The 27,253-nt window shown below is 41.3% G+C and overlaps 1 protein-coding gene across 5 annotated transcripts in view; it reads right to left on the bottom strand.

The window, feature by feature from the left end:
- The window catches only part of RBPJ (recombination signal binding protein for immunoglobulin kappa J region), a 96,125-nt gene that overhangs the window by 54,502 nt on the left and 14,370 nt on the right, over positions 1 to 27,253 (bottom strand). Inside the window, exon 2 of one of the 5 annotated variants that reach the window (XM_073342347.2) lies at positions 7,787 to 7,845. The exons of 3 other annotated variants lie outside the window; for them this stretch is intronic. The gene's annotated coding sequence lies outside the window, so the exon portion shown is untranslated. Of the gene's footprint in view, positions 1 to 2,592; positions 2,669 to 7,786; positions 7,846 to 27,253 lie in introns of those variants that run through there. One more of the 5 variants, XM_073342345.2, reaches the window with a different exon arrangement.

Below are 27,253 nucleotides of genomic sequence, written 5' to 3' on the forward strand. Positions count from 1 at the left end.
TCAGTTCTATGCAGAAACCACAGAAAGTTATGCAGATCCACTGTACCACAGTAATGAACATTTTAAAAAGGGCTCATTTGTTTAAAATACTCGGTAGAGTCTCTGCAACATGAAAAGTTTTCTTTTTACAAAATGCCTGGTTATGCTGACAGCCTGATAAAATAAACGGTGTTGCAAAGGTACTTTGCATCTGAAGAAACAGGCACTGTTCTTGGAAAAAATGAGCTAGCTGCCCCCGCCCCGGCCAGTACAATTCTATAATAAGGACAGCCTTTAGGGCAGAGGTGGGCAAACTACGGCCCACAGGCCACATCCAACCTGTGGGACCGTTCTGCCCAGCCCCTGAGTTCCCGGCCAGGGAGGCTAGCCCTGGGCACCTCCCCTGATGTTCCCCCTCCCCTGCAGTCTGAGCACGCCGTGTCGCGCTGCCAGTGCTCTGGTCCGCCGCTCCTGGGCAGCGCGGTGGCATGGCTGCAAGCTCCTGCTGCTCTGAGTGGCATGGTGAATGGGGGGGGTTGGATAGAGGGCAGGGGGTCCCGGGGGTCAGTCAGGGGACAGGGAGGGTTGGATAGGGGGTGGGTCCCAGGTGGCCTGTAAGGGGGCAGGGGTGTGGATAGGGGTCGGGGCAGCCAGGGGACAGGAAGCAGGGGGCAGTTGGATGGGGCCGAGATCCTGGGAGGGGGACAGGGAGTGGTTGGATAGGGGGTGAGGTCCTGGGGATCAGGGGACAAGGAGCGGGGGGAGTTGGATGGGTTGGGGGTTCTGAGGGGGGCAGTCAGGGGGCAGGAAGTGGGAGGGGGAGGATAGGGGGCAGGGGCCAGGCTGTTTGGGGAGGCACAGCCTTCCCTACCCGGCCCTCCATACGGTTTCGCAACCCCGATGTGGCCCTTGGGCCAAAAAGTTTGCGCACCCCTGCCTTAGGGTCTGTCAGTCAACACAAATCTAAGAGTTCACAAGGTCACCCCTCATGCCTTAGCCCATGCAAGGTATGTGTATACACTGATAAAATCGCTTTCAGCCACCATGACATTGCAGACATTTATTATTTATATGCTACAAGCACTTAGAGGCTGCGATCTGGATTGGGGCCCCACTGCTCTAGTAGTCATATAAACACATTTATAAACAGTCAAGACAAACAATACACAAATACAGACAATGTCAAAGGTATGTCATTAGTTAGCCTCAGCCACATTTAAAATAAGCTGCAACATCTGCACCCATGCTCATACTGCAGCTAACTTGCTTCATCGCTGCTGACCCAATATGCACTCTTTGCTGCCCAAGCTACAGAAACAGATACAAGAATTAAAAAACTGCACCAACCTAATGGTATCTGCGTAACCGAAAGTGAATAAAGGCATGACTTCTCCTACTCATGTGCTCCAATGTCACTTCAGCTGCTCTTCCCCATTTGGAGGGGGAGTGCTAGATGGCCTAACTCCACCATGGTTCTTTGGGGAGTCCAGAAGTGAAAGAATAACACAGTCTCCCCCCCACCCCCAGTCAATACACAGAAAATTCCTTAACTGTCATTCAAAACTTTCTTAAAAACCCACCTGTTCCATGATGAATTCCACTGACCATGCACCATTATATCTTTGTACGGCATGGTCCTGTACTACACCAGACTACGTTCACAGACAGCAAGTCCTCCAAAACAGAGAACGTGCTACTTGTTTGAAACAAGTCTCCTATTGTACAGCACTATACACACTTTTGGCACTATACCAAATAAAGCTCACATAAATACAGGAGAAGAGCGCTGGTTCTCTTAGTCACGCCCTCTCACTGAAATCACTTGTTCAATAAGAAACTCCCTCTCCCTTTTCTTACCCTCTTTCATCCTCCCACAGTTCTTTCATCACTGTCTTCTCTCTTTTCCAATCCCCAAAGAAAGAAAACAGAGGCAGCACAGTTGCAATGCTGCGTCGTTGTTCTGTTTTAATAAGTAGGTTAACTTTTAAACAGTTTACAAGAGTAAACAAGCTCACTTCTACAAAAGTGTCATTTTGCATTTGGAGGAAAAACTCAGCTAGTAAGTTATCACAACTTCGCTACCTAATTCCAAGGAACACAAGCTACAGTCCAACCTAAAGTGGTTCGCATTTTAATCCAACTAAAACTCATGCAATTCTGCCACAAGGATAAATAAATAAACCAAGAAAGCCAATATGATACCTCGTCTAAGGCCAACAATGTGCCTGACCATAAATCTGAAGATACTTTTCATGTATTCAAATGTTACCATAGTTATCTGCTGTTACAGGCTGCATTATTCCAATGATCTTTCAAATCTATGAAAGGTTAATATACAATTAATAGAAATACAGAAAGCGGCACTTGCAGTGAAAACCAGAATTTAACATGTTTATTCTAACACACTATAAAAGGAAAGGCGTACTTGTGGCACCTTAGAGACTAACCAATTTATTTGAGCATAAGCTTTTGTGAGCTACAGCTCACTTCATCGGATGTAATTTTGAAAGATACCTTTTATCAGATATGCTACTACATTTTGTATTAACCCCTCATGAATGAATAAGGCTGACTGAAAAGCTCAGTGCAAACTGCAGACTTTCAGACACTTACCTCAGCAACTGAAAGAGATATCAGCTTGAAAAAATCAGCATGCCAACAGAATCTCAGTCCCTAAAACACAATATAATTTGGCTCAGCTATTGTGATTACATTGGGAATGTTCAATGTAAGGCTCTAGTCTGAAATATCTTTATCCACCAAAAAAGGTAAGAAATAGAGATAGCAAGATGTAAAATGTGGGCCGGGCTGGTTTGTTTACCTGCCACGTCTGCTCCCACTGGCTGCGGTTCGCTGCTCCAGGCCAATGGGGGCTGCGGGAAGGGCGGCCAGCACCTCCCTTGGCCCGCGCCGCTTCCCGCAGCCCCCATTGACCTGGAGTGGCGAACCGTGTCCAGTGGGAGCCGTGATCGGCCGAACCTGCAGACGCGACAGGTAAACAAACTGGTCCGGTGCACCAGGGGCTTTCCCTGAACAAGCAGCGGACTGGCTTTGAGAACCACTGCTCTGCACTACAGCATCTAAGTGGCATAGCTACAGTGGCATAACAGTGCCGCTGTAGCACCTATAATGTAGATGTGGCCTGATCCACATACCACAATCAGTAAGAGATTTTGCAACTGAATTTAGTTATTTCTCAGAAAATAATCCTCACCCTCCCAAAGCTGTACTAGCTCTATAGTGCAAGTTGGAGTAAAAACTTATTTGTCAGCTGATGAAATTGTGAATATAAAGAAGAAGCAGAGCAATTGAGTCAGAAGGACCACTTTTTACTGTGAATATAAAGAAGAAGCAGAGCGATTGAGTCAGAAGGACCACTTTTTACAGTTGTTTTCTGACCATAACTGCATAGTGGAGTTCAGACAACAGCAATTTCTAAACTGCAGTAGGAGTTAATTTAAATTAAATAAACCTTCTCAATATAATGTGTTTGCTTTTGTTGCTAGACTACTTAAGAGTCTAACTGACAGAAGTTAGAAATGAAAGAGACCTACTATTAGACTATTTAGGCAACTTTCATGCCAGTGCGGGATTGATTGTTCTCTACAGTGTAATATGAGGTTTTGTTCTATCTTGTTTTCAATGTCCGAACCTCTCCAGTTTTCAAAGAACAGAGGTTCCTGTTCTTAACTACACCTTCCATCCCTGAAGTGGAAGACAGTAATAAACTTTAATCTTATACTCACATGAAAGGTGTCTCGTACGAATCACATAAAATCCGGAGCCATAATGAATTTCTTTTAACTGCCATCATTCCATACAATGCCAGTACTACATACTATAAAGAGAAACTATGAATGACCCAACAAGGAAGTGGTAAAGGACTAAATTGAGCTTGCAATAGTGTCATTACCAAGGAGGAAGGCTCTTACAAAACTAAACCAATCTTGCTAACCTTAAAAGGATTTTTCTTTTCCCTGAGCATTTCTGACCTTCTTAAACAATCTTTTAGGCTGTGGATCAGGATGCTCACAATCCACTTTTGAGTGACTTCTACCCACTGCTCAACTAAGTAGGAAAAGGTGATAATTCTTTTGTGCTCTTATGCTTACCTATGCCCCACAACAGGGAATTTCATCACCACCACTGGAACCACTACTTCCCTACCAACGGATCAGTTACAGCAAACAAAATAAAATACAGTTATTGCTACGATTTCAAAAGAAGGAGAAGACAGAGAATCTTAGCAGCAGCTCAAAAGAGAGACTTAATGTTTGAAGGAAACAAAGAAATTGTTCAAAGTTTCCTCACAGTCTCTCCCAACAGAGCTGGAGAAGCTGAGGGAGAGCTTTCCAAGAAGAAATGATTGTAGCTACAAGTTTGCTATAAATCTTAGACTGGTGTTGCAAAAAAACAAACAAACAAAAAATCAATGGTTAAATGTTAGGCCATTTCTATGGGTGCTTCAGCAGCACAGCTATGGCATGTTAGGATATAGATATTCAGGTATTCAGATATTCAGCCCCCTAACATCTACAGCTATGTTGCTGTAGCACTGTCGTGCAGATACTTGCTATAGCAATGGAAGGGGGTTTTCCACAGATTTAGGTAATGAACCTCCCCATGAGGCAGTAACTAGGTCAATGGAAGAACACATCAGGAGTTAGGTCAGCTGAACATGTGAATTTTTCACATTTGAGTGCTGTAGCTATGGTCACCCAAACAGTAAGTGTAGACCAGGCCTAAGATAAACAACAACAATGAATCTGCAGCTTTTGAAGCAAGTGTCTTGTAGGAGTAAACTCTGGATAATAAAGTTTTATTCTACTAGAAGTTAGGAGTACTTTAGCTGTATTGTTTCAGTGTGTTGGTGACTCGCCTGACTAGACTCTGTTTTGCTGCTTTCCTCCCAAATTTGGACAGACAGACAGACAGACATTTAAAATATATGGGGATTACAGCACACAAAGCTATATGGCAGTGAAATGTGTTAACCCTTGTGATCTTTACACATAGTGTAAAAACTTTATATTGTTTGAGGATACTTTAGCTCTAAGCTATAATTTGTCTTGCATTTGTATTAAAATACTAAAACAATAACAAAGTTCTGCACTTTAACGAAGGCAGAACTAGTCTACTAAAGACGACCTCAAAAAAGGGCAGCGGCATCCCAGGTATAATATCTAGAAAACGTGAGAATGTGTGAAAATATTACATAATTGATTACCCTTGCAAGTATAGCGAAGTCTTAAATTCTCTCTGTGACGGAGGTAAAATTAAACTATCAAGGTGGAAATACAATTCTATTTTGTATAGTAACTTCCTGAGAGAGTTCCTCCCCAACCCCTTGCAAAAGCCAGTACTGCAAACTCAACTGAAATTTCAAAGACAAGCTGTGTTCCTTCTGGCTCATCCATCATTAAGTCTAATAAAGATCTTGCAGCTGGAATTTAATTAATTTAATTCTGTTTATGATGCATGAGCCAAAGCAGAATCTAGATCATTCTCCTATAGATGTGTTTCTGCAGTGCTTAAAGGTGTGAGAAATGGTGACAAAAATATTTGAAACTAAGGTAAGGTAGATAGTGAGACTGACTACGCTGAGAGAACAGAACTGTTGAGTATGAAGCTGTCATTTTCATACACTGTCACTCTTCTGACTATAACCATATGTGAAAGGACACCAAACCCTCTGCAAGTGAAAGCAAGAGGGACATGACATTCTTCCTACCTAGAATTCTTCAAAAGTAGAACCATTTAATAAATAATTAACTTCAATGTAATAGTCAATCAATAATTCTGCTCTTTCCAAATCCAAATAGCTAGGACCAAAACACCTCTTTAAAAATAAAAATTAAAAAAATGAAATTTGAACAGGCAACTCTATTTACATATAATTTTCTAAAGTTTCAGTGGAAGGCCCAAGAAGACTCTGTTGGGGAAGGATATTATGACCATTTTAGAATCATTGCCCTGTGTAACTCTTGGAATCCTCTTTTTCCTCCCCTACCATGCTGCAGGTAGGGACGTAAAACAGAAAAACCACTTCCCAGCAGAGATAAAAATGTTACTATCTTTGATAACCAACATGGGGGGAGTGGGTTTACTCAGAAAATGATCCTGAAGACAGATTTCAGCCTTATCCCAATCTTTTCTACTTCCCTGACACACAAAAAAGACCTGACGCTCCAATATCAACCTGTCTGGTACTATGCGGGTCCTTGAAATCATGTAGTAAAATAATCAGATACCAGTCAGGAAAGCTCTATTACAAAAGAAAGCTTCTGTGTATCACATGAGGCTGTATGCATAACCAACAACACAGGGGAAGAGGACCTTCAAAAAATTTGTTTTCTTTCAATTCTGTTTGTAACCCCTCTACTCCCTACTCCACACACTCTTTTTGGGCAAGACAGTCAGACTCTTCATTTTGTGTTTGAGAACCTTTTTGATACAAGGGGGTGTACAATGTTTATATCTCCCACTCCCTTTTATTTCCTGTCTCCCCCTTCAAGGGCATCACATTAATCTGCCCTTCCATCAAGGAATGGTTGCAGCTACCTCTACCACCTATTAAGGCCATTAATGCAGTAAGAAAGTATCGCTAGAGTGATAAAAGATGTTGCATGGGAGAGAGTGCTCCACCTGTTGGCCCTGAATCCAGAAAATGACAGATCATAACCATCAACAGTATTTAGGCAGAGGATGAAAATCAAGCCATAATAAATTTGTTGGTAGTAGTTTAGTGGGGCCATTTCCTAACTTCCCAAAAAGCATTTTCTTCTTCACTTGACAAAAGCAATGAGAGGAAATTTGTGAATGCACAAGTTTTGCCAGTCTGCTTTCTGTGTGTTTTAATGAAATCATATTTAGTAACAGTAAGTTTTACAAAATTATAGGGTTTCTTAGATTTCAAAGTGACCAATTATATCACCCAAGACATACTTGGTTACAGAACATTCAATTGAGTGTCGTGGCCTAGAATTAATCTTAATAAGCTGTACTATGTGACAATATACCCAACAACACACCATCCCATGAATATACAAACATCAGCAATGCACACACATGTTGGAAAAAAGATGATAATGTTGAAAATTTATGAAAGTTACCAACTTTTTCCTGTGTATTATGGCAGCCAAGTAATTTTTACGTTTTAAAATGTCATAATTTTATGAAAAATTAAAATAATTTAAAATGGCTTAAAAGTTTCATTATTTTATTAAATTAATCTCCATGCAAACTAAGCCATTGCTTTCTAATCTGGCTATTTCCTAAGTGAAATCACTTCACAGAATTGAGTCTGCCCTCTGCAGAAAAGGGTTAGCTACAACTGACATATAATTTGTGTTATCAACTATTTTTGTGGAGAAAAAAAATCAGACATTTACATTTTCTAAACAGCAAAAAGATTTTTTAAAGTTGAATATCTGATGCTAGATATTTTATTAACCAGTTCTTAGGACTCCCAGTATTTATGATTGCATAATTAATTACTTTTTTTGTGACATAATCCATAGAATAAAGCTCCATTAGCAGATGCTATGTACATCTAATATATTATTATAGTTAACTGGGTCAGTGACATAGGAATAAGAAGGTTACCTGCAAATTTCTGAAATATGCTTTTTAATTCATGTCATAGTATTTCTATAATATATCATGTGTGTCAGGTACACTGACATCTCAATCAGTGTCTCATGCTCCGTTCTTTTTGCTCCATTTGAATTGTAGCGTCTCATACAAAATCTCAGTATAAAATATGGGTGCATAAAACAGCACATTTATAAATATCTCAGCTATGTACCTTGTTGTGTTTTTTAATGTCTTCTTTCTCCAAGTGTACTCATCAAAATGTAATGCTGCCTTGAAAAAAAAATTTTATTACTTTTAAAAAGACATTAAAAAGAATCAAATTATTTCATCCACAGAGGAGAAACACATGTTTTCTATGGGGGATCTTCACATGAAGGAGATCTCCAATGAACAAATGCAAAGTCATTATTGTACAAAATATATTTTTCAAAACACAAATAATTGTTGTCCAAATGTATTCCACACTAGTGTCAGGAGCCTTGTTTTTCAGGTTTATCACATTTAAACTCCACATACAGGCAAATTACAGTTAAAGCTTCTCCATGCACCACAGTGAAGTATACTGCATATTACAAAGCAAACTGGAAAAAAAGAATGCTTTAAATTATAATTTTTCTTGGCTAGAATTTTTGAGCTCCCTTTGATATCACTACAAAACTAGTGTTTTAAATGAAAATTCTACCTCACAGAGCTTAACTACTTCTGCTTAAGCGTAATGGTCATAATCTGTGTTTATTACAATACTGTGTTCCCATAACGACAATCATGATATCACCAACTTAGCATTATGATTATACTGCAAGATAAAATTAAGAGCACATAAGCAGTGTTGTAAGGACACCAATTTCTCAGTTCTGCACCCAACCTCTTTTTAAATTGTCTCAGCTTCTAAAGAATATTCTCATCCAGAAAGCACGGTAAATTTGTAAGAACTGTTTTGAAACGCCAAAGAACTGAGCAGGCCTTTTGTCAGCTGCCCCAATACCAACACCACCTTGAGGACCTAGTCTGGTACCATTTTGAAACACTTGGAGATTGCTGAACATACAGGGTCAGAAGCAGCTTTGGTACATGGCTGAAACAATGATTCATTGGGAAAGAATTCTGGAATTGACACTTCCCACTTGATGATAGAGAGGTAGATGGTCTCTCTAAGAAGCAGCATTGAAGAAGGCACTGGGTCTTCAACAGATTCACTGAACTGGAGCCACCACCACAGCTTACCAGGTGGGAGACCTTAGATTGTCCATGAAAAAAGTGTGGAGTTGCAGCAAAGATTCTTCTATAGCTAAGATAGATGGACAGAAATAGTCATAATCTAAACATCAGGGGATAATCTGTTTATCTGAGAAATTAAAGTTCAGATATTAGATTCCCAGTGTCTTCCTTCAGGGTATCCCTCTTTCACTGGAAATATGAATAATGTGATGTGTGCAATTGTAACTCACACACCTTCTGGATGTGTTGTTCCATCTCATCTAGTGGCACCGAGACCACTTAGAGAGAAAGATAAAATGAGTTTGCTCTACAGCCTCAGCTAACAGGCAGTTGGCTTTTACCTCATGTGGTAGAGGCTCATGCACTAAACTCCAGAGGTCCCAGGTTCAATTCCGCCCACCGATGACCGGGGTCTGTCAGCGTTACAAGTGGGGGCTCATCTGGGATATCAACTGGGAAGGCTCTGAAGCTTGGGACGCTCTTCCTCAGCTAGGGGAAGTATGTAACCCACACACCTTTTGTGTGTGGTGTTCTGTCCCATCTAGTGGCACCAAGTCCACTTAGAGAGAGAAATAGAATGAGTCTGCTCTACAGCATTAGCTAAGAGCTAGCTGACTTTTAGCTCATGCACTGAACTCCAGAGGTCCCAGGTTCGATCCCACCCACTGACGACCAGGGTCTGTCAGCATTCCACTGTGACAATGGCATGAAGAAGGGCCAAGGTTACACCAAGAAAAGACTGTCTTATCTAAATCACAAGGGAAACCCTCTATAGCCAACAAGTAATGCTGACAAATTACTTTCTAGATTGATGATGAAAAAAATTCAGAATGTCTCATTTGAACTGTTTTAATTAGACTCATACACTTTAAAGTCAGAAGGGATCACTGTGATCTAGTCTGGCCTCCTGCAGATTGCCGGCCACAGAACCTCATCCACTCCTCAAACAGACCCCTAACCTCAAAACAAATAATGATTTAAGGACGTCAAGTTACAAAGAAAAAAGAAAAGGAGTACTTGTGGCACATTAGAGACTAACAAACTTATTTGAGCATAAGCTTTTGTGAGCTACAGCTCACTTCATCGGATGCTGTAGCTCACGAAAGCTTATGCTCAAATAAGTTTGTTAGTCTCTAATGTGCCACAAGTACTCCTTTTCTTTTTTGCGAATACAGACTAACAGGGCTGCTACTCTGAAAGTTACAAAGAATTCATCATTTACACTAGTTTAAACCTGCAAGTGACTCGTGTCCCATGCTACAAAGGAAGGCAAAACCCCGCCAGGATCTCTGCCAATCTGTCCCTGGGGAAAATTCCTTCCTGACCCCAAATATGGAGATGAAATAAAAGGAAGTATTTCTTCACACAATGCACAGTCAACCTGTGGGACTCCTTGCCAGAGGATGTTATGAAGGTCAAGACCATAACAGGGTTCAAAAAAGAACTAGATAAATTCATGGAGGATAGCTCCATCAATGGCTATTAGTCATGATGGGCAGGAATGGTGTCCCTAGCCTCTGTTTGCCAGAAGCTGGGAATGAGCAACGGAGGATGGATCACTTGATAATTACCTGTTCTGTTCATTCCCTCTGGGGCACCTGGCACTGGCCACTGTCGGAAGACAGGATACTGGGCTAGATGGACCTTTGGTCTGACCCAGTAGGGCCATTTTTATGATCAGTTATACCCTGAGCATGTGGGCAAGACCCACCAGGGAGATACCTGGGAAAGATTCTCTGTAGTAACTCAGAGACCTCCCCATCTAGTGTCCTGTGTCCAGAAGCTGGAGATTTATGTAGGCGATCTTATCATACCATCCCTTCCATAAACTTATCAAGCTCAGCCAGTTAGGTTTTTTAGCCCCACTAGTCCTCTTGGAAGTCTGTTCCAGAACTTTACTTCTCTGATGGTTAGAAACCTCTGCCTAATTTCACTGGCCTACGCTTACTGATGGCCAGTTTATAGACACTTGTTCTTGTGTCCACACTGGTGCTGAATTTAAATATCTCTCTCTCTTTCTCTCGTATTTATCCCTCTGATTTTCTTTATTTAGGTGAATCTTGGTAATTTTAAACCCCTTTTGTAGGAAAACAAGGATATGTAGTTGGATATAACATCAAGGCTTCATCTTACATGGCTTTTCAGTTTGCCATGATACACATGGTATCCCTCCCATAATATGAAGATGTGCTGTTCACCCAAGCCTAACTAAGGGCAATTCCTTGTCCAACTGTAGGGTTATAAATAGAAGGTTTTCCAGAATTCTAAGTTATTACGTATATATCACAACTTAATTCTAAAATTACACATAATTCTAGAGTCCCTGACTTAAATGGATTCATATAAATTGAAGGGAAAAAAATTATGGGATGAATACTAACTTTATCTTAAAGTTTCTTAGAGCAGGGACCAACTGCACACTAGTCTGGAGAATGTCTAATAGAAAACTGGCAATTTAAAGATACACAAAATATTTCCCTGTGTGATTTAATTTTGTCTTTCTCTAGTGATGTTCAGGATGCTGTTATTAATTTATAGGTACTACTCTTTGAGTAGATGATGTCACTGTCTGGGGGTGTAGAAAGAACTGCAAGACTGTCTGTGATGGGGGAAGTGAGGGGTGGGGGACAGGTTCGGAAGCTTGAGGTACTTTTCACTTCTGTTTTGTACTTTTTCATGTACACAGGAAATTCCCTCTGTGGGAGGGAAGACCAACTTCCCAATGCAAACGTAAAAATGAGAATTTAAATAAAGAAGAGAGTTAAAAATTTTCCAGGTTTCCACACCTGGCCATCTGCCAATTCTGTAGTACCGATAATGATGAGTTGCATCAGAGAGTGCTGAAGTAATTGGCGGCTGTGACTGCAGAGCCATTGGCCATTATCTTTGAAAACTCGTGGCGAACGGGGGAAGTCCCGGATGACTGGAAAAAGGCTAATGTAGTGCCAATCTTTAAAAAAGGGAAGAAGGAGGATCCAGGGAACTACAGGCCAGTCAGCCTCACCTCAGTCCCTGGAAAAATCATGGAGCAGGTCCCTCAAAGAATCAATCCTGAAGCACTTGCATGAGAGGAAAGTGATCAGGAACAGCCAGCATGGATTCACCAAGGGAAGGTCATGCCTGACTAATCTAATTGCCTTTTATGATGAGATTACTGGTTCTGTGGATGAAGGGAAAGCAGTGGATGTATTGTTTCTTGACTTTAGCAAAGCTTTTGACACGGTCTCCCACAGTATTCTTGTCAGCAAGTTAAGGAAGTATGGGCTGGATGAATGCACTATAAGGTGGGTAGAAAGCTGGCTAGATTGTCGGGCTCAACAGGTAGTGATCAATGGCTCCATGTCTACTTGGCAGCCGGTATCAAGTGGAGTGCCCCAAGGGTCGGTCCTGGGGCCGGTTTTGTTCAATATCTTCATAAATGATCTGGTGGATGGTGTGGATTGCACTCTCAGCAAATTTGCGGATGATACTAAACTGGGAGGAGTGGTAGATACGCTGGAGGGGAGGGATAGGATACAGAAGGACCTAGACAAATTGGAGGATTGGGCCAAAAGAAATCTGATGAGGTTCAATAAGGATAAGTGCAGGGTCCTGCACTTAGGATGGAAGAATCTAATGCACCGCTACAGACTAGGGACCGAATGGCTAGGCAGCAGTTCTGCGGAAAAGGACCTAGGGGTGACAGTGGACGAGAAGCTGGATATGAGTCAGCAGTGTGCCCTTGTTGCCAAAAAGGCCAATGGCATTTTAGGATGTATAAGTAGGGGCATAGCGAGCAGATCGAGGGACGTGATCGTTCCCCTCTATTCGACATTGGTGAGGCCTCATCTGGAGTACTGTGTCCAGTTTTGGGCCCCACACTACAAGAAGGATGTGGATAAATTGGAGAGAGTCCAGCGAAGGGCAACAAAAATGATTAGGGGACGAGAACACATGACTTATGAGGAGAGGCTGAGGGAGCTGGGATTGTTTAGCCTGCAGAAGAGAAGAATGAGGGGGGATTTGATAGCTGCTTTCAACTACCTGAAAGGGGGTTCCAAAGAGGATGGATCTAGACTGTTCTCAATGGTAGCAGATGACAGAACGAGGAGTAATGGTCTCAAGTTGCAGTGGGGTAGGTTTAGATTGGATATTAGGAAAAACTTTTTCACTAAGAGGATGGTGAAACACTGGAATGCGTTACCTAGGGAGGTGGTAGAATCTCCTTCCTTAGAGGTTTTTAAGGTCAGGCTTGACAAAGCCCTGGCTGGGATGATTTAACTTGGAATTGGTCCTGCTTCGAGCAGGGGGTTGGACTAGATGACCTTCAGGGATCCCTTCCAACCCTGATATTCTATGATTCGATGAAGCACCAGCCTTAATTGCCTCTTGTAACCAAAAAGGAAAACATAATGGAGCTACACTGGCTTTGGCTTTGTTTTTCAAACAGGAACTAAGTAAAAATTAGAGTACCAACAAAGCCTGCTATCCACCACTGAAAACAATGGCAGCTAAACACCTTAAGTTTCTGCAACAGGGTGAGCTGGCCCTGTAAGGTAGGCTACAGGACCATCTCTGCCTGTTCCAACTTTCACCCTCAGAAACGAGGAGTTTCCAGATGGACACCGGGAATTATTGGCTGGGCAGCACTGCATGCTGGGAAAGGAGATAGGAACCAGTAAGAGGTCCTCTAATGGATCAGTAACTGGTTAAAAGAAAGGAAACAAAGCATGAGAAATAAATGGTCAGTTTTCACAACGGAGACAGGTAAATAGAGGTGTACCCCAAGGAGCTGTACTAGAACCGGTGCTATTCAACATTTATTAATGCTCTGGTAAAGGGAGTGAAGAGACATAATTTGCATATAAAATTACTTAATTCAGATAGTTAAGTCCAAACCTGACTGAGAAGAGTTATAAAGGGATCTCCATAAGCTGGGTGACAAAATGGCAGATGAAATTCAATGCTGATAAGTGCAAAGTAAGGCACATTGGAAAGATTAATCCCTCCTGTATATTCAAAATGATGGCATCTAAATTTTAGCTGTTACCAGTCAAGAAAGATCTTGGAGTCGTCATGGATAGTTCTCTGAAAACATCCACTCAATGTGCAATGACAGAATGTTGGGAACCTTTAGAAAAGGGATAGATAAGACAGAAAATAACAGTGCCATTGTACAAATCCATGGTACACCCACACCTTGAACTGCCTTAAGTTCTGGTCATCCCATCTCAAAAAAGATACATTAGAATTGGAAAAGGCACAGAGAATGGCCATGAAAATAACTGGGGGATGGAATAGCTTCCATATGAGAAGAGATTTAACTGACGGGGACTGTTCAGCTTATAAAAAAGAGACAACGAATGGAAGGGTATGATAGAGCTCTATAAAATCATGAATGATATGGAGAAAGTAATAAGGAAATGTTATTTACCCCTTCACATAACATGAGAACTGGAGGTCACCGCTGAAATTAATAGGCACCAAGTTTAAAACCAACAAAAAGAAGTACTTCACACAATGTAAAGTCGACCTGTGGAACTTGTTGCCAGAGGACTGTGTGAAAGCCAAAAATATAACTGGGTTCAAAAAAGAATTAGATAAGTCAGTGGAACACAGGTCCATAAATAACTATTAGCTGAGATGGTCAGGAATGCAATCCCATGCTCCATGTGTCCCTAAACTTCCAACTGCCAGAAGCTGGGCCTGGATGACAGAGGATGGATCACTCAAAACTGACCTCTTCTATTCATTCCCTCTGACGTTTCTGGCACTGGTCTTTGTCAGAGATAAGATCCTGGTCTAGATGGACTACTGGTCTGACCCAGTATGGTCATCCTCATGTTCTTTGGAGACACCTGAGGGAAGAGGTCCTCCTGTGGAGAAAACCTAGAAGGGCTAAGGAGATGACAGGTCTGGGAAGCTAGTCTAGGAGGCAGTTGGACAAAAGAGTAAGGAACCCCAGGGAGAAGAAAGTTCTAGGGACTCTGTTACAGACCTTGGGAATGGGAGGGGGTGGGTGGGGATAGGAGGGGAAGGTAGGGGAACTGGGGAGGACAGAAATGATTTTTATCTAAATAGCCAGAAGCACCCAAGTCCCAGGAGCACAATTGAGACTAACAGAGTAAAGAAAAAGGCTATGGACAAAGGGAGCACAAAGAACTGGTGATGTAAACTAAGTGCTAGCTTTCTTTTACAGGGCCCAGGATCTGGGCTTCCAATACTGGGTGTGAGTAAGATTGGTCAGACCCTTGAAAAACCATTATGACCCAAAGAGGACAAAGACTGGCTTCTTTTTGGAGCTATTGTTTGTTTTGGATTTTTGTATACCACAGAAGGTGAATTTTCCTAATTTAAATCAAGGGGGAAGTAACACTATTGTTTCACACTCTTATAGGAATATCTCCCTGGAGTTATCCTTTAGAAATAAGTGTCATACATGACAAACATATGACACTTACAATAATGGAAGTGGATTCTATCAAAAAGAGAAGATATCATATCAAAGCACTGCCAACAGATTAATTCTTTCATACTGTGGCTAGAATAGCTTATGTTCAAAAAGTTAATGTCACAAGAATGCAATATTTTTTCATATTGTGGCTGGAATATGACTTGTTCAAAAAGACAATGTAACAAGAATGCAATAATTCCACTACACACAAAAGAACCATTATGGTTTTACGTAGCAGGTTTTCAGTGCTGTCCTAACCACAGATACAGTCACAAGAAAACTCCTTCTGCATAGTAAATAATTTTAAAATTTAAGTCAGGCATTTTATTTTAGGCACTAATTAGCTGTAAATTTCAACATTTAGAAATGATGTTTTTTTTATTTTCAGCAGGTCAAAACACTATCTTAATCCTGCCTCCTCCAGAAAAGTTTCATTGCCTTGTAAATGTAGCACTATCATAAAAGTTTAAGAAGATGTCCTGCTGTTTTTTTAGTCTTTATTCAAATAGGGTCTCTATAAAACCACAAGCATTTACTGTGAATGCTTGCGCAACAGAAGACCTACAACAGCTATGCAACTGTGTCCTAACCTAGTAGTTAGTATCCTGCAGAGTAGAAAATTTAGTGAAAATATATTTTTTTAAAATAGTTTATGGTACCAGTCAGTCACACTACACTTATTTATATACTGTAAAGAATTCTATTTTACATACATTTTAAAAAGTGAAAATAAGTTCTTCCTAGCTGGTTCACAAACTCAGTGGACTAAAAACAAACAAGGTATCAGCGTGGGGGGTGTTTCAAAGTCACAAATGACAGTTAAGCACTCAACTCATTAAAAGTCATTGAGAGTCGGGTGCCTAATGGTTTCGTTTGTGCCTATGAAATGCTCCCCTATTATGTTTACAAGAACTATTCCTAGCAGGTATCAGAAATACCTCTCTTCTGCTCATTCACAAGTTCAATTTCAGTTATCTCTCTTGGGGTAGGAGGAGGAAGAGAAGACAGACATAGCTTCCCACACACTTCTAAAACTATGAAAGAACAGCAAAGTTTGAGGGGAGAGAGAAAGCAAAAAGAAACTAAAAGAAAAATTCCCCAACAATGAAGCTCTTACCCTCTGTTCCTCTCCAGCCCATTGCCTTCCCTCAACTAGCTACACCCTGAATTTTTAGCTTTCTTTCATTCCCTTCTCTTTATTTTAGTCTCATCCTCACTTTTTCCCCCCCAAGGGGTATTTGGATTCTCCCACCACTCTAACCTGATTTACCCTAAACCAGAATAGATAAAAGTCAATGATTTATGGGGCGGGGGGGGGGGGATCAGACTGTTGTCATTTAAATTGGATTTATTTATTTTTTTGCACTTAAATAGATCTTTGATTTTATTTTAACAACAAGATTTTCTTTTAAAAATGAAACCTGTTTACAATGAAATCTGAATTGAATACAAAATATGTTATTGGCCTAACCTTATAATAATCTCTTAAAGCTGTGGTTCTCAACCAGGGGTACGCATACCACTGGGTTATGCAGAGGTCTTCCAGGTGGTACATCAACTCATCTAGATATTTCCCTAGTTTCACAACAGTTTACATGAAAAGCACTAGTGAACTAACTAGTTTCAGTACAAACTAAAAGTTCATACAATGACTTCTTTATATAGCTCTATATACTATATCAGTGTTTCTCAACCTGGGGGTCATGATTTATAATTACATGGTAAAAATGAGAAAGTAAGCAATTTTTCAGTAACAGTGTGCTGTGAAACTTTTGTATTTTTAGGTCTGATTTTGTAAGTTAGTAGTTTTTAAGAGAGGTGAAACTTGGGGGTATGCAAGACAAATCAGCCTCCTGAAAGTGGTACAGTAGTCTAGAAAGGTTGAGAACCACTGTCTTAAAACACTTAAATAAAAAATAAATGTGCTAAATCCATGAGTCTCTATCAAAAACTGAGTTAAAGGCTACTTTTCTATATAAAGAAACAATTGGGGAGAAAGATCTAACTTCTGAGGTCAAGCTTTATAAATATGGCACAGTAGGTCATGTACTGTATTGAGGGTTTGCTACTGTGGGGGACCCAGGGGTTCTGCTACTGGGTGCAAAAGGCTAACAGTCATCACAAATGTTGGAACAAGGTCCCTGACTCCAAGAGACACCATTACTTATCTCATCAGGATCATTCATTAAGACCTCCTGGGCGTATTTTACTCCTATTTTACAGCTTGTCAATACCTGAGCTCCAGTTGGCTCAGTTGTCAAATAATGACTATTTATGACTCCACCCACCATACAAACATACTCTGCAGCTCACAGGAAAACACTTATCTGCCGAGTAACTACCAGCCTGTTTCTGGATGGTCCTGGGCACTTCAAGTAAATGGTCTTGCTCTATTTTTCTTGCATATGTACATAGAGATACAAACAGAAATCCATTAATTTCTCAACCTCCTTCTGTCTCAAAAAAAAATATTACAGTGCAAAAGGCATGTGGGTTACACATGCAATTAAACTTATCTAATTCTGTTAGTTTTTGGTTTTCTGGGGGTAGTGGTGGGAGTGGGGTGTGGCAATGGAGTTACGTTACAAGGGAGAAGGAGCAGAGTGTGCAACCAGAAAGAAGCAACTCTGGTGTCAAAGCAAGACACTTGGAAGAAGGGACAACATTCTTCAGAGAGCAGTCTCCACTGATGACTTTAACACTTGGGAACTGGAGAAAAAAATCCTACTGTGGCTGCAGGTTACAAAAGAGACTCTCTTTGGGAGGATTTTCAAGAAATTTCTGTACCTTAGGTAAAAAAGGAACACATCCCAGTGTAAACAGGGCAACAAAGATGCAAAACCTGGTTGTCAAAATGAAACGTTATGAAAAATCTTCCTCAGAAGTCAATGACTTGGAAGATGATGTGGACACACGCCTGAACAATCTGGATCAACCAGTTAATAATTTTTTTTTGCACCATTCTTACAGACTGCCTACTATGTGGATTACTTATGAATTTCAAGATGTGTGTGTTCATAATTTAATTGCTTTGTTAGTTTGTTGTTGCAGTATTTATCAATTACATTGTACTGTTACTGCTGGACTTCTGAAATGATTTTTTTATTGCCCAATACAATCAGACTAGGTGAGGATTTCCTGTTTAAAAAGTAAAATTTTATTAGGCATTATTCATTTTAACATTTAATTTTTTCCCCAAAATGTTTGGTATATTCCTAGAGATCATGATTTAAACTAATTTAGATAACCATATGGTTTATTATTTTCCTTATGAAACTGGGTTTAGAACATAAGAATGGCCATACTGGATCAGACCAAAGGTTCATCGAGCCCAGTATCCTGTCTTCCAACAGTGGCCAGTGCCAGGTGTCCCAGAGGGAATGAACAGAATAGGTAATCATCAAGTGATCCATCCTGTCACCCATTCCCAGAGTCTGGCAAACAGACGAGGGACACCGTCCTTCCCCATCCTGGTTAACATTCATTTATGGACCTATCTTCCATGAACTTATCCAGTTCTTTGAACCCTGTTACAGTCTTGGCCTTCACAACATCCTCTGGCAAAGAGTTCCACAGGCTGACTGTGCATTGTGTGAAGATATTCTTCCTTTTGTTTCTTTTAAGCCTGCTACCTATTAATTTGACACTTTAGATATAAAGGGTTATGAATGTCCATCATCTACAGCGTCTACAACTTCAGTCACTTACTGATACCACCAATTCTGCAATTAAACATACATACTTTAAATAGTGAATTACCTGTATCAAAAAAGAACTTTCATCATCCAATAAAGCCATGTCTGAGTTCACAATCAGGACCAGTAAATTCCAGCAAGATAAAAAGATTGCTCATTTCATTTATGAAACAAAATTCTCCCTTTCACGTCGTTCAGAACAAACATTTCAATGACACGGTTCAATCATTATGATCAGGCTATCCTCCACCCAGCAGAACAGACATCACTAGAAAGTTGCAGGATGGAGTATATGAAAACCAAATTCCACAATGTGCAAAAAACATTGGCAAGATATGGATGGAGTAAAGTACACAATAATCCAGTAATATCTGCTTTTGTGACAGCAAAAGATGGGGTTGTATCAATTGTTTCTGCAAAAACAGACATCAGAAAATGCCCATACAGCAAAATACTTAAAAGTAGCAGCAATAAAAGCTATTACAAACTCTGAACAGAAATTCAAATGTTACGCACATAGCTATGTCACAGACAATGGAGCAAAGATGAAAAAAAAATCTAGAAGAAGATAATGAAGGGAAACTCTAACTTGTAACATATGGGTGCAGTGCTCATTTGAGCATCTTTTAGCTAAAGACAAAAGAGATGGAACTTTCACAGCCAAAGTAGTCAACATCAGACTAAACAGAAATGTAGAAGATATGCTGAATATACTGAAGCCTATTTCCATAGTCTTGGACAAACTGCAGAATATTGCAGCTGTATTGCTAATGCTGTTGAAATTTGGAAAGACCACCAAGAGACACTGAAGAAAGAAGTAGCCAACAACAAAGTTAAATTGCAGGCAGATGGATCAAGCACTGACTCCACCTCATTTTCTTGGCAATATTCTCATCCCAAAGTACCAGGCTAGATGCCTAACTGCTTCAGAAGATGCTGCTATCACATGGGCAACTAATAGTCACCCATAAATCGTGCCAACCATAATAAATTTCACAGCTGGAGGCGAATCATTCAAGCAGTACATGTTTGCTGATGTTTTAGAAAAAGTCACATCAGTGAACCAGTAGAAGTCACTGGCTAAGCACCTGCAACCAGAGTTTGTTGAAGTGCTAATCAGCTTTTGACAGCAGTAGCCTCTTCTGCAGATACAGAAAGAATATTTACTTCATTTGGACTAAATCACTCAAAGCTGAGAAATCGACTGGGACCTGAAAAAGCAGGAAAACTTGACTTTCTTTTCCAGCCTATGAATAAAAACAAGGAGGGAGGGGATGACATCAACTAGTTTTAAAAGTCTGAAGGACAGCTTAAGTAACTGAGGGTAAGTCTACACTGCAGTTAAAAACCCATGGCTGCCCTGTGCCAGCTGACTCAGGCTCACAGGGCTCAGGCTGCTGGGCTGTTTAACTGGTGTGTAGACTTTTGGGCTCAGGCTGGTATCCAGGCTCTAGGACCATGTAAGATGGTAGGATCCCAGAGCTCAGACTCCAGGCCGATTACACAATTACACAACCTGCAATAACACAGCCTCACAGCCCGAGCCCCGTGAGCCCAAGTCAGCTGGCACAGACCAAACTCAGGTTTTTAACGGCAGTGTGGCAGTGTACACATACCCCAAGGAAACTCGTGTCTCATTTTCAAGGGATTTAGGCAAGTCGGGAATTAAGCTCCAGTCACTTTCATTTAGGCATATTTTTCCCAGTCTGATCTGAAATAATCAGCTTAATCCACTGACTACAGTTAATCCTTCTGTTTAATAAATCATTTAGTTGTAAATGTGAAACATTTTGATAAGAAAAGTTTAGGTACCCAAAACATTTAAAGTTGTTTTGTTTCATAAAAATAAATTTTACAGATTGTGTGTGCTTGTTCTGGCCCTGGTTCTCACGGGAGACTTCAATCACCCTGATATCTGCTGGGAGAGCAATACAGCGGTGCACAGACAATCCAGGAAGTTTTTGGAAAATGTAGGGGACAATTTCCTGGTGCAAGTGCTGGAGGAACCAACTAGGGGCAGAGCTCTTCTTGACCTGCTGCTCACAAACCGGGAAGAATTAGTAGGGGAAGCAAAAGTGGATGGGAACCTGGGAGGCAGTGACCATGAAATGGTCAAATTCAGGATCCTAACACAAGGAAGAAAGGAGAGCAGTAGAATACAGATCCTGGACTTCAGAAAAGCAGACTTTGACTCCCTCAGGGAACTGATGGGCAAGATCCTCTGGGAGAATTACATGAGGAGGAAAGGAGTCCAGGAGAGCTGGTTGTATTTTAAAGAATCCTTATTGAGGTTACAGGGACAAACCATCCCGATGTGTAGAAAGAATAGTAAATATGGCAGGCGACCAGCTTGGCTTAACAGTGAAATCCTTGCTGATCTTAAATACAAAAAAGAAGCTTACAAGAAGTGGAAGATTGGACAAATGACCAGGGAGGAATATAAAAATATTGTTCAGGCATGCCGGAGTGAAATTAAGAAGGCCAAATCACACCTGGAGTTGCAGCTAGCAAGAGATGTTAAGAGTAACAAGAAGGGTTTCTTCAGGTATGTTAGCAACAAGAACAAAGTCAAGGAAAGTGTGGGCCCCTTACTGAATGAGGGAGGCAACCTACTGACAGAGGACGTGGAAAAAGCTAATGTACTCAATGCATTTTTTGCCTCTGTCTTCACGAACAAGGTCAGCTCCCAGACTACTGCACTGAGCAGCACAGCATGGGGAGAAGGTGACCAGCCCTCTGTGGAGAAAGAAGTGATTCGGGACTATTTCGAAAAGCTGGATGAGCACAAGTCCATGGAGCCGGATGCGTTGCATCCGAGAGTGCTAAAGGAGTTGGCGGATGTGATTGCAGAGCCATTGGCCATATCTTTGAAAACTCATGGCGATCGGGGGAGGTCCCAGATGATTGGAAAAAGGCTAATGTAGTGCCCATCTTTAAAAAAGAGAAGGAGGAGGATCACTGGAACTACAGGCCAGTCAGCTTCACCTCAGTCCCTGGAAAAATCATGGAGCAGGTCCTCAAGGAATCAATTCTGAAGCACTTACATGAGAGGAAAGTGATCAGGAACAGTCAGCATGGATTCACCAAGGGCAAGTCATGCCTGACTAATCTAATTGCCTTCTATGATGAGATAACTGGCTCTGTGGATGAAGGGAAAGCAGTGGACGTGTTGTTCCTTGACTTTAGCAAAGCTTTTGACACGGTCTCCCACAGTATTCTTACCAGCAAGTTAAAGAAGTATGGGCTGGATGAATGGACTATAAGGTGGATAGAAAGCTGGCTAGATTGTCGGGCTCAACGGGTAGTGATCAATGGCTCCATGTCTAGTTGGCAGCCGGTATCAAGTGGAGTGCCCCGGGGTCGGTCCTGGGGCCGGTTTTGTTCAATATCTTCATAAATGATCTGGAGGATGGTGTGGATTGCACCCTCAGCAAGTTTGCAGATGACACTAAACTGGGAGGAGTGGTAGATACGCTGGAGGGCAGGGATAGGATACAGAGGGACCTAGACAAATTGGAGGATTGGGCCAAAAGAAATCTGATGAGGTTCAACAAGGACAAGTGCAGAGTCCTGCACTTAGGACGGAAGAATCCAATGCACCGCTACAGACTAGGGACCGAATGGCTCGGCAGCAGTTCTGCAGAAAAGGACCTAGGGGTTACAGTGGACGAGAAGTTGGATATGAGTCACCAGTGTGCCCTTGTTGCCAAGAAGGCCAATGGCATTTTGGGATGTATAAGTAGGGGCATTGCCAGCAGATCGAGGGACGTGATCGTTCCCCTCTATTCAACATTGGTGAGGCCTCATCTGGAGTACCGTTTCCAGTTTTGGGGCCCACACTACAAGAAGGATGTGGAAAAATTGGAAAGAGTCCAGCGGAGGGCAACAAAAATTATTAGGGGACTTGAACACATGACTTATGAGGAGAGGCTGAGGGAACTGGGATTGTTTAGTCTGCAGAAGAGAAGAATGAGGGGGGATTTGATAGCTGCTTTCAACTACCTGAAAGGGGGTTCCAAAGAGGATGGCTCTAGACTGTTCTCGGTGGTAGCTGATGACAGAACAAGGAGTAATGCTCTCAAGTTGCAGTGGGGGAGATTTAGGTTGGATATTAGGAAAAACTTTTTCACTAGGAGGGTGGTGAAACACTGGAATGCGTTACCTAGGGAGGTGATGGAATCTCCTTCCTTAGAAGTTTTTAAGGTCAGGCTTGACAAAGCCCTGGCTGGGATGATTTAGTCGGGGATCGGTCCTGCTTTGAGCAGGGGGTGGACTAGATGACCTCCTGAGGTCCCTTCCAACCCTGATATTCTATGATTCTATGTTTTCTAACATACAAAAAATGTACAATTAATAAGAAGCTAAAAATATTATGCTATATAATTGCTTAAATAAATGTGTATAGTTTTAGTGTACCCACATAAGCAGCAAAAAGATGTACTAAATCTATTTAAAGGCTACACTTAGTCATAATCATTAGGCCTTATCTACACTAAACGGAAAAATATCTAAGCTACACATAGCTGAATGGCATAACTCAAATCGACATAGCTTAAATCTACTTACCGCGGGGTCCACACTACTTGATGGGAGACGCTCTCCCGTCGACTTCCCTTATTCTTCTCCATCAGGTGGAATACAGGAGTCAACGGGAGAGCGATCGGCAGTGGATTTAGTGGGTCTTCACGAGACTTGCTAAATCTACCGCTGATGCATCGATCGCCACAGCATCAATCCTCCGGTAGGTGTAGACAAGCCCTTAGAACATGCTGATTTACATCTACCAGTGAGAATACATCTTTCTTTCGAAAATAATTGAAATACAAATGAAAGAGTTGATTAAAATTGATGATTTAAATGAAGGCTTTCCACTTGGAGATTTAAATCAATCCACCCTGCCCTATGTGATGATGTGGACTACGGCAACTCACTTCTTGGCTGAGCAATAGGAATGGCTTTCTCTAGTGTTTCTGATATGTACTCTCTTCCAAGGACCAAGTGGACTGGCTTATCAAAGCTCCTAGTCCCAGAAGCAAAGATCCACATTTGGGCTTGAATTGCAATATGCTGTTGCTTGACTGACACATTGGCTCTGTGGAGTAGGGAAGGAAATCTGTGAGCGATCCACACAGAGGATAGCTGAACATGTATTTGCAAACTAGACTGTCCAGAGACAAAATATATAGGACAGAGGAAGAGGACAGAGCCTTGTGGAAACCACACAGCAAGCTGGACATGGGATTAGAAGGCTCCTCCAAGTGAAATACTGAGGGTATGTCTACACAGCAAACAAAAACTATGAGCTGACTCAGGCTCACTGGGCTTGTGCTGTTTCATTGTTGTGTTTTCATTCTGGACTTGGGCTGGAGCTCAAGCTCTGGGACCCACACACCTCTCAGGGTCCCAGAGCTCAGACTCCAGCCCAGAAGTCTACAAAAAAATGAAAGAGCCCTACAGTCCAAGCCCCACAACCCCAAGTCAGCTGGGATGGGCCAGCCATGGGTTTTTCTTTGCTTTGTAGACATATCCTGAATGAACAATTAGAGAGGCAGAAGGAGAGCAAAGAAAGAACAAAGTTACAAAATCCAAGAGAGGACAAGGTTTCAAGAAGATGATCATGGTCAACTGTGTTTAAGGCAGGATCAAGAAGAATGAGTATAACTGGTTAAAATTTTTGGCCAAGATGTTATTGGAGACTTTCAGAGCCATTTAAGTGGAGTGCAAGGGCGGAAGCGGAACTGGATGGAATTAGAGGAAAGGAACTCCAGACAGCAGTCATAAATGATGCATTCAATGAGTTTAGCAATAAAGGAAAAGGGAGACAGGGCAGTAGCTAGAGAAACAAGTGTTTCTCACTTTTTGTTTGGTTGTTTTTTTAAGATGGAAGAGACTAAAACATGGTAGTATTGTGAGGTGAAGGAGAGGGAGAAAAGTGAGAGGTTCAGTAGAAAAGAAAGGGAAAACAGGATTGTGAGCAATGGCGATGGGATGGGAATATGATTTCGTTCAAGTAGTGTAATTTGTGTGCAGAAAAGGCTTAGAATAATAAAATTTTGGGCTTGAAAATTTCAAACACCAGAAGCAAGTTGGAAGCTTTCCCTTGTGAGTGGAAGAGCCTCCTTCTTTAGATACTTCATGTGTATCAACTATCAATTTCTGTAGAAAGCTTTAATTTTTTAAAAAAGTGTAAGTATTACAATTGAAAAGATAAGCTTTCAAATCTGATGACACAGTGTCATCTTCCTGAGTCTGCAGATTGATGGTCATAGCCCCTCTGCTGCTACACCTAACTGTTAAATTGCTATAGTTTGAAATTAACAAGACTTTACTAAATTTCACTACTGCTAGTAAGAATTCAGGCTACAATTCATGGGAGCACTTACACACATGCTGAAGTGCTATCCTGAATACAGATGCTTCCCTGAATTGGGCCTTAGTGAGTAGCTTCACAAGGCACTAGAGACAGACACTGGAGCTATTCAGCAAGGAAGGATGACCCTTCCAAAAAAAGAAAACAAAGCCTATGGCTACATTAGAGAGCTTACAGCGGTGCAGTAAGCTGCTGTAAGCCAAGGAGTAAGAGCTCTCCTGTTCATTTAATTACTCCAGTCCCCGTTAGTGGTGGTAGCTATGTTGGTAGGAAAGCTTTTCCTGCCCACATAGCACTGTCCACAATGACACTTATGTTGCCGTAATTATGTAGGGCTAATTCACACCCCTGAGTGACAACTTATATTGACTTAAGCTGTGGTGTAGCCATAACCCAAGATTCATCCTCTACTTTCCAGCAGCCTATTGTACCTTATGTGGAGGCAGTTTCCATACGAGTTACAAATGGCCCACCGTGATTATCATACACATTGTAAGGAGAGTGGTCACTTTAGATAAGCTATTACCAGCAGGAGAGTGGGGTGGGGGGAGGTATTTTTTCATGCTTTGTGTGTATAAAAAGATCTTCTACACTTTCCACAGTATGCATCCGATGAAGTGAGCTGTAGCTCACGAAAGCTTATGCTCAAATAAACTGGTTAGTCTCTAAGGTGCCACAAGTACTATTCTTTTTATGAATACAGACTAACACGGCTGTTACTCTGAAATAGAAAGCTTGTGTTTGTCACTCAAATCTACCTATTACTCACCAATAGTCTTCCATTGTTTTTTTCAAATGTATCTCTAGGTCCAGTATAGCAGAATGAGAATGTTTAAATGCTATTTATTAAATAAATAATTTTAAAATACTTATTGTAAAAGGGCTAATCTTCTAAAAAACGTGGACCATTACTTTTGCACTTCTCTATAAATTTGTGAGTTCTGCATTTTTCTGAGACTAACCCTTTTCTTCATTTTTAAATTTTTTTAGTCATGACAAAAAGTAAGTAGCCTTAGCCATGACCTATGACAGAAAAGCAGAAAAAGTGTGCAATGAAGCCAGAAAGAAAGGACGCATAATCAAAATCACAAGCAAGAGTATAACATTTTAAATTAAATAGAGAGCTGATCAACAATGCTATAATTAAATACAGAGAACAAAAAACAACACAGAACTGTTTTCTTCCTTCAGATTGCAATCGGTGTTTCTTAGGCTATGTCCACACTAGCACTTTTGTCAGTAAAACTTTTTGTGGTCAGGGGTGTGAGAAAACCCACACCTCTGACTGCCATAAGTTTCACTGACAAAAGCACCAGTGTGGACAGCGCTACGTCTGCTGGAGATCCTCTCCCACCAACATAGCTATTGCCACTCGTTGGGGCTGGTTTAATTATGCCAACGGAAGAGCACTCTCCTGTCAGCAAAGAACTTGCTCATCACCATAGTTTAATAGGCAAAACATAGGAGACTTGGGTTGCAGAGCAACTCTGACATTTGTTTTAACTAATGGTTGTCAGTGTTAATCAAGTGCCGTTCTCTGTCTCAAGAAGAGCGCAGCAAACATGTCTCTGCAGCAAGTCTCCAGTGGAGATTTTATCGTATTAGTCCCTTACATATTTAATTTAGTCAGTACAATATTTTTACATTACAACATTCTATAGAGTTTTTAAATTTTCCCATTTTGAAGATCCTTAGGGGCATGGTCAAAGGTTACTTGAAATTAAATTCCTAGCTTCCCATCTGTGACAGGGTATATGAACCCCTCACTGGACAGCAAAGAGCAGATCTGCACAGAGGAGGACCCATGCCGAGCATGCTCCACTTGGAGGTGCAATCTACAAGGGAGATGCTCAATTAAGGGTGGACAGAGCAGGGAGGAGGATCGACTCTGGAAGCTCCAGAGCAGAAGGCAGCCACATACAAACTGAGTGAAGATATGCTGGAGAGCAGCAGCCCTTGAGG

Source organism: Lepidochelys kempii, chromosome 4 (genome assembly GCF_965140285.1).
Source record: "Lepidochelys kempii isolate rLepKem1 chromosome 4, rLepKem1.hap1, whole genome shotgun sequence".
NCBI classification, from domain to species: Eukaryota; Metazoa; Chordata; order Testudines; family Cheloniidae; genus Lepidochelys; species Lepidochelys kempii.